This window comes from Eufriesea mexicana, unplaced genomic scaffold (genome assembly GCF_001483705.2).
Source record: "Eufriesea mexicana isolate 0111107269 unplaced genomic scaffold, ASM148370v2 scaffold1596, whole genome shotgun sequence".
NCBI classification, from domain to species: domain Eukaryota; kingdom Metazoa; phylum Arthropoda; class Insecta; order Hymenoptera; family Apidae; genus Eufriesea; species Eufriesea mexicana.
In genome coordinates this window covers 142,120-154,424 of record NW_016909691.1, presented here as the reverse complement: position 1 = coordinate 154,424, position 12,305 = coordinate 142,120, and the positions used below count along the sequence as shown (strand labels likewise).

Here is a 12,305-nt window from a genome sequence, read left to right as displayed (position 1 = left end):
CATTCTGTAAGCGTTGTTTGGATAACGTGAATTGTTTGGATAACATGAGATGAATCGAAGAGTAACGTGTCTGGTACTTTTAAAAGTGAGGTTATCTTTAGGGGACTCGGTAAAAACAAATTAAGCAACGACGAGATTTCCATGTTTCTCGAAGTGAGGTTATGTTTGGAAGTCTGAGTACGAACAAATGAGGCAATGATAATATTTCTAGGTTTGTCGAAGCGAGGTTATGTTTGGACGACTGAGTAAGGGTAAATAAAGCAACGTCGAGGTGTCTAATTTTTTAAGAGTTTGTATTTAGAGATTGGAAGTTGCGTGAATTAATGGAGAATCTTTTCGAACTTGACTTTTCAAAATTCTTGGCAATTTAATATTATTATATTTCATTTTATTCGCTGTTAGAGACCTCTTACGGGAATGTTAATTCGTTCGGCGCCATTTTGGATTTAATTCGAATTATAGCACTCCCGAGCAACTCGAAGTCGTGTAACTTGATTAATGTGGACAAGGTTTTGGTTGAGATATTCTATGGTGGATTCAGCTCTAATGAGAGACTTTTTTTTGGCTTTCCGTTTGAGAAGGCTAGAATGGTAAAATTTACCGTTGGTTCGTGGACGTCGAATATGCGCGCACGGCGAGATAAATAAACGACTGTGGGTAATTCAGGGTCGAGGTTCGAAGCGTGTCGCTTTTTATCGCGTAATAAACCGTTTATTCTCGTTTCGCGACTGCACGCGCTTCTCACGTTCTTCGGCTGCTTACGCCAATAATCGGATGATTTATAGCTGATTGGTATTTGTTCTATCGAATCGTTTTGCTATCATAAGAGAAGCGAGGAAATTCTGTTTATTTTGTTAAAAGAGCAACTTCTAAAGGTTTTGGACGTCCCTTAAAATGTAACAAAAAACCACAATGAAAATTGGTAAAAAATAAAAAAGTAAAAAAATTGGAATGATTAGGTTATGGTTAATTGATTCGAATAAATATTTAAAACATACCTAGTACTTTTATTTGATACTAGTTTAATTATAGCAGCGAGCCTGTTACGGTTTTGAGGTTAGTTTACCAAACTTCTGAATCTCTGCGATTATGTTGCGCGAAACAAATACGATCCCTGACAGTATTCCTAAGAATTCATTCCACGGTATAAACAGCTAATTAATAGTCCATCAACAGAATACCGTTCCATTGTAATTTCAACGTGATTGACGTTACTAATCAAGTCTCAGAGAATCCACATAACCTAAGATACATTATTTCAACAATTTTGATCGATTACTCAAATACTATTTCAAGCAGGATAATAATTTTTCAGGTATTACAACAACGCGAGTTAACATAACCTATATCTACCTTCACCAACCTAACCTGTACGAACCACCAGAAACAATTTCATTTAAATTGTTCACACTATTAAATTCTAATATTTAGTTCATTTTAGTCTCACAAATTTCAGTCATAGCATAATAATTTTTCAGGTATTGCTATAATACGAGTTAACATAACCTATATCTACCCTCACCAACCTAACCTATACGGACCACCCGAAACAATTTCATTTAAATTGTTCGCGCTATTAAATTCTAATATTTAGTTCATTTTAGTCTCACAAATTTTATTCATAGCATAATAATTTGTCAGGCATTACTGCAACGCGAGTTAACATAACCTATATGTACCTTTGCCAATCTAACCTATACGGAGCACCCGAAACAATTTCATTTAAATTGTTCACACTATTAAATTCTAATACTTAGTTCATTTTAATATCTCAAATTTAGGTTTTCAAATGTATTTCAACACAATTCTGTGTGATAATTGTCGAGTTTCATATCTGTTTCGATCCATAGACCGACGACACGTTAATAAAATAATGTCGAAACGAAATTCTTGGATTTATCGCTGACACTGACAGACCACGTGGCCTCTAACGAAGAGATTTACTTATGGGTCGTTGAAAACGACGAGGAGACACGTTGTAAACGTATATAAGAGGAACGCCTAGGCAAATGCCAAGCATATTATACAGGGTGTGCCTGTGTTGAATCGCGATGCGGTCTGACCGCATTGCAATATTATCTCGCGATGGTATTTCGTAACTCTGACTTTTGAGTTTCCGTTTCCAGCACGGTTCGAACGAAACTTTTCCCTCCGAATACCTGTTTCGCTCTATAATCTCTCCGAGTGCCTCTTAACGAAGGTACAGGCTGATTTAATTTCCTTCGAACAAGTGTTCCCAGATTTTATAATTGCACGTTATCTCGATCAGAATTCACTCTGTGCCTGCAAGGTTTTTCAGCTTCAAAGTTCCCTTGTTGTTGCATTTTGCTTCATTTTTCCTTCCCAACACGAAGCCTTCTTTTCCATTACACGAGAGCCTAACCTGATTTTCCACATTCAAATATTGTTACTTTTATTTCAAGCTTCGAGGAGGAAGTCACCTTCCGTATGTACGATAATTCTATAAAATTATTATAAAAAGAACGTTTCCTTTTCCGAATGAACATTCGATGCTCGCATAATCACGACAGTCAGTCTTCATAATTTTGTTAATACGATTATATTCAACATTTTCATTTCCAATTATTTTTATATGATTTTTAAAGAGCTCTTTTCCCAGATATAAAATGATTAAATCATTTTTGAACAGCTACATTGACCCAAAATCTCTCGATCCTTCTATAGAGCAACGTTCAACGAATGAGTCTTCCTAACCTAGAAGAAGACTCCGTGAGGTGAGGCAGAGTTATGGTTGGTCTAACAGAGGAGGTTCGTTGAAAAGGTAATTAATTTCGTCGATTTCTTGCCAATCGACCGGGATACTCGAAATACACGACACATGCAGCTTTCTAGTGTTCGTGCTACTGACACTACTAGCGAATTTACGATACTGCACTCGGAGCTCGGTGCAGTTAGGCTTGACAGATAGTCTGAATAGCGCTACGGTAGCATGCAGGGCGTGGTCATAGTTGCATGATTCCGTTCAACAGCTATATCCACGTTCCATCGGGCTGCAGTATGTTTAGGGGTCGTCTGCAATTGTTGCGACTAGAAGATTGCATTAATCACGTGATGAGATCTGCTGCGAGTTTTAACCTCCTCTTGCTGGTATGTATCAGAAAATGATCCTTCAGCTGCGACATGATTGGAAATTCCATCTACTCTATTGGCTTGGTATGGTAATTTGAAGGATGTTAAGGTGACCTTGAAATTTTCTTAAGCTGACCTTTGAGTCGTAGGAAAATTATTGTTGAAGTACGATGATTCTTCCGATGTGTAGGTTGTTTTTAGTATTTTTTAGAAATAGTAGGAGCCATTTTAATTTGGTGTTGATTAAAATGGTGGACAGATTAAGGTCAAATATTGAGGTCACTTATGTTCTTCCTTTAAACAAAAATAATTGCTATATTGAAAACATAGGTTAGGAAGGTTCTTGTATAAATTATTATGAAATAAAGTTATTATTAAAGCATCGTGGTTCTTTTGGTGTATAGGTTATGTTTAGTATGTTTAAAAATGGCAGGAGCCATTTTATCCGTTGATGATATACTTATCTTTCATTTATATTCTTCTCTTAAACAAAAATAGTTGCTATATTAAAAATATAGGTTAGGAAAGTTTTTATATAAAGATTATTGTTCATATTTTCTCCAACAAAATTTACTATTTATTAAAATAGTTCCACTTAAGGTATAATTATACTTTTAAATTTAATATTGTTATTTAATACCACTAGTTTCTGTTACTAATTTATTAATATTTAAATGCTTATGCAAATTCTAAATACCAAGTAACAGAAATAATAATAATTTTTCACATTATAAATTAGCATATCACTTATATTCTTCTTTTAAACAAAAATAATTCATTTATTAAAAATATAGGTTAGGAAGGATCCTATATAAACATTATTGCTTACATTTCCTTTAAAAAATTTATTTTTTATTAAAATAATTCCTTTTAGGGTATAATTATACTTTCAAGTTTAATATTATTATTTAATACCATCCATTAGTTCCTGTTACTAATTTATCAATATTTAAACACTTATGCAAATTCTAAATACCAAATAACAAAAATAATAATAATAATTTACATTATAAATCAGCTATTACTCTCTAAACAAATTTCCATCAACTCGAGTATCCAATTATATCCCATTTTATGCACGATTTCGCCCAAAAATAGTTCAACCATAGTTAAACACGAGTAACCATGAAAAGGCAATGCGAGAATATATCCTTTTTTCAAGATTTCCTCTCCTACCGACTCTTCGAGTCCTAGATTCGCTCGTTTCGCGGTTAAATTGGAGAAAAATGGAGGATGCCTACAAGAAATCATCATCGAACACGACGAAACGTTGCCCCGGAACACGATTCGAAATTTGTTACGCGATCGGAATGTCTTAGGACGATGGTACTTGCCGGAGTACCATAACGGTACCTTAACCAAGTTACGCCTCGGTTTGCGCGAATTTGTTGTTAAGTCACGATCCAAACGGCGGAGACTGAATTTTGTCGCGTTCTAGTTAGATTCGATTATGTCTTTTTCCATCGCGCTGGCTGCTGGCTCGCGTGGGAAGTCGGGGCCGCCATTACAGATTTGAAATGCCCAAATGGCATTTTGATAGTCGCGAACGGTATACCGGAATGTTGCTCTAGGTTCGAACCAGGTCGAAACGCTCGATATAATTTTCCTGTTACTCTGAGGTGTATCAACGAATTACGATGCTGGTAAAAAATTGGAAGAAATAAAGTTATCGTGCCACTTCTCCGGTAATTACTTTGCCTATTACTGCAGGTAAAAAGTAGATTGGTTATTCCATTAACCAATATCCCTTGCTTTGCGAAATATTTTTCTCCGTGAATACAAAAATTTTGGTTATTTATCCTTCATTCGGTCAGTGTAAAATCCAAAATTGGAACAAAATATAAAATATATGGGCACAATTTTGAATCAAATAAAGGGACCTAATGACACCAAATCACAAACAATCCATAAACTCTCACACTCTTTTATTAGTCCCTCTTTATCACTTCACCTAAATAACATCAAACACTCCAATTCGTATTTAGAACATACTCCAATTATCCACAACCACAACTAGGATTAATGAATAATCCTAGGTTCGAATGCGTTAACAATCCACAGGCAAACTCTCCCTTGATATTCCTGGAAATTTTCTTCATTCTTTTCCTTCTTATCCTACACGGTTACTTGTTATGAGAAGGTTTGGTTGGCTACTGTGGGCGCATATACGCGCTCAGAAATTTTGCTTTTGTGACACGGAAGGCGCATATAAGCGCTCACCACAGTTTGCTTCTGTGATACGGGAGGACTCATATAAGCGGTCACCACAGTTTGCTTTTCTGACACGGAGGGCGCATCTCTACCCAAAATTTTGCCGTTCTCGACAGACATTGTAAACGAATTCTTACTCATGTGGTACAACCGGTGCGTTTCAAAGCCTGCCTTAGTCAAAGGGTTAACCCTTTGCACTCGAGCCCTTCAGTCGCCATTTGATGAAATTTCGAAGATCGATATTAATTAATATATCAAATTTAATGTAACGTAATAGTGTTCGAGGTATCGAAATCAAATAATTCTACAATTCTATTATTACACAATTCTTTATTTACTGCTGAGAAAAGTATTGCCAGTTTTTTACTAGAGAATCTTTGAATTTCTACTCTTCCCTAACCAAAAAATCGTCCAGTGTAAAGGGTTAATACTGAAATCAAAAAATTAGATTCTCCCTAGTTGTCATTATACAATGATCACTAAAAGGATGACTTCCAACTATAATTACTTCAATAAATAATTCTTCCAACTCTCTCTCTCTTTAATTTCTTCCTAACCTCTTGGATTTTATCTCATTGATTTTATGCTGCCCACAATAAGTCCCAGTCTAGCTAGTCCCCCAAGAGGAAGTCCCAGAGAAATTTCGTTGGTAGAAACAGGTCGATGTCAAACGGTCGAACGAAACCGTAACAAATTGGCTGTAGAGGTTCTAAGGCACACCTAAGCGTCCACCCACGCGTACCAGCGTTGCTCGCCTACCTGGCCAGCCTATCGACCTAACCTAAAAGCCGCATAATCCGAACTTTCTTGTTACCGCTCTCGCATAATGGCAGCACCATGGCCAGGTCCGACCTAAAGGAAAGCAGAACCAGTCGTACCGGGCCACTGGATTCCAAAGCAATTTATACTTCGCGTCCAGGCGTTTTCACTTGTCCACCATTATTATTTAGATCTCTGCTGGACAAGGGACTAGCGACCTCGGGGCTCCGTACTCGTGTATAGGATGGTTCGTGCAAGCTGCCGCTGGTGGAGTGCTGGGAGCAGATGTTAGGGTGTCTGGGGTACACGAATGGAAATTTTGGGGGTTTCTTAAAGGTGTCATTTTATGTTTGTTGGTCATCTTCTGGGAGTTCCAAGGTTCGAACTTAAATATAGGGTTTGAAAATTGTTTTTAAAGAAATTGGGAGATTTTTGATTGATTTATGACAGAGAACAGGTGCTGGGTTACTTAGGGTACACAAAAAGAAATTTTGGAAGCTTCTAAAAGGTATTATTTTAATTTGCTTAGTCATCTTTTGGTAATTTGAGAATTTAAATTCAAGTATAGTGTTCGAAAATTATTTTCAAAGAAATTGGGAGATTTGTGATTGATTCATGACAGCGAACAGGTGCTAGGGTACTTGTGGTACACGAAAAGAAATTTTGGAAGTTTCAAAAAATTGCTATTTTAACTTTGTTAATCATCTTATACAAGTTTGAATATTTAAACTCAAGTCTAGGGCTTGAAAATTACTTTATCAAAAATTGGCAGATTTATGATCAATTTAGGACACTTTTATTTATACTTTTAAACATAAGTTAAGTTTTTAGGTACGTATGCATCTCTCACATAGCAAATTAATATTTCCAATATTTTCACACATAACATCTCATTTCTATTTTTGACACGTCATCTTTTCCCAATTCCTTTCAAACTACCCCAGAATGTAATACTCTATAAAACTTAAATTGGAGTCCAATTTACATGCAATTTCAAATAACTCGCGACCGAAAAGGAAGTATAATTAATACTCGAGTTCCGAGAATCCTGTAAAATAGATCCGAAGCCTAAAAATGGTGCAACACGACTCGATGATCTTTCATCGCCTGCATCGTGTTCTCGTTTCACTAACCCTTGAACAAGCCAGGAACACGACACGTGTCCGTATTTCTTTACACTTCCACCAGGCACGCAAACTCATCATCGTAATCACACCTTATCACACCATATATAAACCTAATCAGAGACTAAATAATTCAACGATTCGTCCATTTCATCGTGATTATGTTAACCATAATCCCGCTAACTTCGAACCCCACAACAGTCAACTTTCGATTCCTCGAGTCGTTAGAGTAACTACGAGCTAATTTGTATTACCCACCGGCAAAGGTTTTTATTATGCAGGCGAAAAGAGCAATGGGAAACGAAGTGATTCGAGTTACGGGAAAGAAAATGGCGGAACGATTTAAATAACCTTTCCATTCGGGGTGCCGCGGATTTTCCCCCCCTGGCTTTTATTAAGCAAATTATAGGCGATTTCCTTAATTTTTACGACCAGCTAGGCTATTAGATCGGCGATTCACGTGGTCAAAGAACGCACAACGCCACTCGGATTTCGTCGTTCGAGGAACAAGCTTTCTCTTCCATCAATTCAGCTCCGCCATTCTTGCGCGACTTCTAGCCCGTGAATTTTACACCGAATGTTTTACGTTTCAATGACGGAACCGGTAGTTCCTGCTAAGGACGAAAGTGCTGGATACATTGTTCTTCGTGTTCCGAGGAAATTTGCGCGGAAGATTCGATTTTAGTGTAGGGAGAAATTACAACATATGGTTGCGAACGTCTTCAATTAAAATTGGTGAAACATTGGTCTACCACTTGGAGAAAAATTAGGGTTACAATCTCGAGTATTTAAGAACATAATATGAGCTTCATAACTACTTAGAAAAATTATTAAATCGGGCAAAATTATCAGTCTTAAATATTTTGTCACATTGATGTCAAAATTGGCCAATAGTGGCCATTTTTGCTGCCATTTTTGGGAAAATTAATATTCATTTATGGTGTAAGAGTGTAATTGTGTGTATCTGTTTATTTTTATGGTGTTTCCTTAATTATTACTCTCTGTGTATTTTGTATTTAGGTTCAGATTACTGTTAGGTCAATAGCAATGGCGATTATGTTGAAAATGTTAATGATTTTCCAGTGGCTTGAAAATATAATAAAAATTACAATATTATTATTGTATCACGTAATTCAAATTTATATGCTTCTATGCTCCTTTTATAGAAATTAAATGATAGTTTTACAGTTGTCAGTGGGGCCTCTTTGTCTCCTAGCAACCAATGTTTGTGGACCCAGTAGGACACTATTTAGTAGATTCTATTTATGAAATAATAACGTTATTAATCTTCTTAAAAATTACTTATAAAATATAATTTTAAAGGTATGTAGAAAGGAAGATTCGAATTCTGTAAATTTCAAACATTCCAAACATTCGAAGCTCAGATTTTTTCTGTACAGAAATTTATACAGAAAATTTTTTTACACGAGAATTACCTTGAATACTAATTTTAAATTTCGATAGTATAAAAAAAGAAAAAAATATAAAATATAATATTTATATTAATATAATAATTATAATATTAATATTAATATAATATAGATATAAAATATTCGAATTCTATAAATTAATTTCTTCAACCACCTTCCTCGTCATTAAATACCTCAGCCACTCTACAATTAAGTATTCTATCCTCTGTCTAAAGAAGATTATCATTTTTCGAAGATTGCAAAATGGAATGCACGAAGAACGTTCGAATTTTATAAATGCACCATTAAAACCAAGATGCACGATAGTCACCAACGAATCGTAAACTTTCTTCCTCCGTTTCCTGTACGGTTGTTCAGAAGAATCCTTCGATTTTGTAATTATAATTCGTTATAAAATTCCAGCTCCGCGAAAGTCTCGGAATAAAGATCTTAGATTCTCCTGATACTGTGGCGCAACCGAGGCGAAAATGAAAAACGTAGCATCACGGCAGATTTAATCTGCGAATCCCGAGGCTTCCGTTTCCACATTTTACGTAGCACACGTCGATGTTTGCGACAGCTCACTGAGCAGAACGAAAATCGCGCAGGTTCTACGCTGAAAGAAGTCGAAGAGAAGCGTGTACCGTTCGGCATCGCGCGCTCGACCGTTCGAAATAGAAGAAAATGAAACGGCAGAAGATATTTCGCCACTCCTATGTTTCCTTCCACCCATTAATTAACCAGCGGAACACCATAGCCTCCATTTTTCTTCTCCGATACCTCGCAATCGTTTCAATCTTACCAATCTTCACCTTCCGAAGCCAAGATATCACTTCGAACAAGACATTCCAAGCTTCTTTCCTCCGTAACTTTCCTCGCGGCAGAGACTCTCGGGTTAGAAAGTGGCCATCGAAACCAATCTCAGAGAATTTTCACGAAATTGTCGAACAAAGTTTCCAGGATCGCGAGAGACTCGTGTCAATTTTTCAATCGAAGATTCTACCGCGATCATCCTTCTTCTGTGCACCATAGGTGGGCATGTAGGTGATAGGTGTACTCGAATTTTAAATTTGGTCACAGAAATAGCGAAAATAATGGAGAACCCAGATGGAAGATGCCAAAAGGGAGGTGGAAAAATGGAAGAAGACCGTGCTAATGTAAACTGTACCGATTCGCAGTATAGTTTTGGTATAACGATTATCTGCATCGACACGATCCTCGACACCTGAAAGAAGACATCAAACCGTGCAGTCCACCTAATCGCCCGATCTACCCAGCATCATAGACACCTTGCTTGCTCTTCCTCTAACGTCCATCAGAACGAACCATATTGCAGGCCATCGAGCTCAGGCTCGTTAGAAACTGTTGACCATTAGCGTCCCTCTAACTCGAGCAAGTTTAGACACCAGATCCTGCTAAGCTCCTAATCGTTGTTCGAGCAACTGGTCATAGACTGGTCAGGAATTTGAACGGGAGTGTCAAGTTTCGACCCAACTGGCTGGCCGGTGGAACCACGAAAAAAGAGACGCGAACTGTCACGGTGCCGTCCTTGTGAGTCATAGCTGGCAGCTATCCGGGAAAACTTACTTTGTTTGTTGCTCTCCTACGTTCCACGCCGCGATCCCTGTCCTGGGTACATGTACACGGCACAGAAGGTCTCAGCGCGAGTCGACGACAATTCACTGCACAAAACCGAGCCTCCACGCTGAAGCGACGAGAGCAGAAACCGTTCCTCTGGCACAGTCGTACGGTGTACTGGCGCAAACGCGATCACAGGGGTCACGGTGAGGACCTGGACGAAACGATTGGCAGATGCTAGGTCCACGGGGTGAGAAGTCGCGAGTAGAGAGAAAGAACGGGCGAAATAATAGGAAAAATGGTGAAACGAGATGCGAACGGAATGGATTCAGGGTCACGGAGCTCCTTCCCTCCGGCCCACCGGTTCGAGACTGAGGAACCCGGTTCTCTCTCTCTCCAGGTGAACGGCGCGAGCTGGCCGAGTAAGAGGCTTCTCTCCTCGAGAAGACACGCCGATAGGCCCGGTGCTGGAAGGGAGAGAGAGAAAAGGAAGCAGACGTGAACGTAGGCGAGCTGGCAAGGTGGAGGAGAAGCAGACTCGGCTTGACTCGTGGCGTCAACGGAGACGGCCGAGCTCGCCTGACTCCTTGTTTGTTTATCGCCGATGGAATTGCGCAGGGTTGCGTCTCCGATGCGTTTCGATGCGTTTCGCGTAGGAAAGAATCGGCAGGACGCGAGAGGACGCGGCGGGGTTCGCGGCTGTATACCGTACCAGACCACTCGACGTCCAGGACAACACGCTTTTGCGTCCTTTCGAGTTCACGGTTGACGTGTCCTCGGATGATATGAAGGGAAAATCGGCTTGGACGAAGAATCTTGCAGTCTCTGGTTGAATGGGACCTAGGAAATCAAAGCACTGCGTTTTTCTATATCTCTTTCATGGTTTTGAATGGTTTTGAATTTGGCTGCTGTTTCGTCTTCTCAAATTGACCTGGAAATTTAATTAATTCAAAAATTCTATATTGCAAATATTTACAAAAATTGTGTCCCAAAATAAAATTAATTTTCAAACAGTGCAGCACGGAAATTCTTAACGGGACTATTAGAAAAGTGTCACAGAGTTTAGTCTCTTATTCGGATTGGTCGTTTAGTTCCTTGATTTTTAAAACCTTTTTTCTTTTTGTTTTTTTTTAAGTACGTTTATTATGCCAGAAAATGTTTATAAATTTATAAATATGAAAAACCAAAACGTACAAAAGGGTTACACATGACAACTTAGGCTGTGAGATCGATGGCTTTAACAAGAAGCACTCGCGATTTTAAAAGTGAACTTAAACTACCGCGTTTATTGCTTTATGATAATATAAATCTAAAAACTAATTTATATTAGATCACGGGTTTGCCTGTGTATATATAGAAAGGTACGAAAATTGTACAATTATTTTTAATATTTTGATGATTTTGAAGCTGTTCTTTTATTGGAGAAGACGTCGGAGTCAAAGACGTTACTACTATTTCCAAAAACATTGGGTTTAGGGTTTATTATAATTTTATAATTTATTTGCATTCGATAAAATTCGAAGAAATTATTAAATAGATTTACTGTCATAATGCTGATCATATCTTCCAGGACAGTAAATCAAAAATGGAATGATAATTAACACGTACAAAAGAATTATTTAATTCCAATACCTAGGACGCTATTATTTTATTTTATTTTATATTTAATATGTTCCAAATTTTATAAAATAGGATCTAAAAGTCACCTTTCAAATGAATTCACATATTTTTCACGGACCAAATTGAAATGTAATTAAAATAAATAATATATGACAGTGAATTTTGAATATATTGTACATTTAGGCTTAGGATATTTTTGCCTAACTTTAGAGACTAGTGTAATATGTGACATCAACGAAACTAGGAATTGAATTAATTCTAAAATTCTATACTGCAAATATTTACAAAAATTGCGTCCCAAAATAAAATTAATTTTCAATCAGTGCAGCACTAAAATTCTTAACAGGACTATTAGAAAAGTGTCACAGAGTTTAGTCTCTTATCTCGTATACTGTTTACTTGTCTTCCTCGTTCTCGAATGGAATCTAATTTTACGTGTCCACAGTCTGCACAGTCGCGTGAAAATACGAGTGATTGTAGTGTGGAGTAAAGATTCGAAATTTCGCACCGTTGT

At 37.5% G+C, this 12,305-nt stretch overlaps 1 protein-coding gene across 1 annotated transcript in view; it reads right to left on the bottom strand.

Moving 5' to 3' along the window:
• Positions 1 to 10,338, bottom strand: part of uif (sushi, von Willebrand factor type A, EGF and pentraxin domain-containing protein uif) — a 55,707-nt gene extending 45,369 nt beyond the window's left edge. The window contains exon 1 of the mRNA XM_017901283.1: positions 10,181 to 10,338. The gene's annotated coding sequence lies outside the window, so the exon portion shown is untranslated. The remainder of the gene's footprint in view (positions 1 to 10,180) is intronic.
• Positions 10,339 to 12,305: the final 1,967 nt, after the last annotated feature.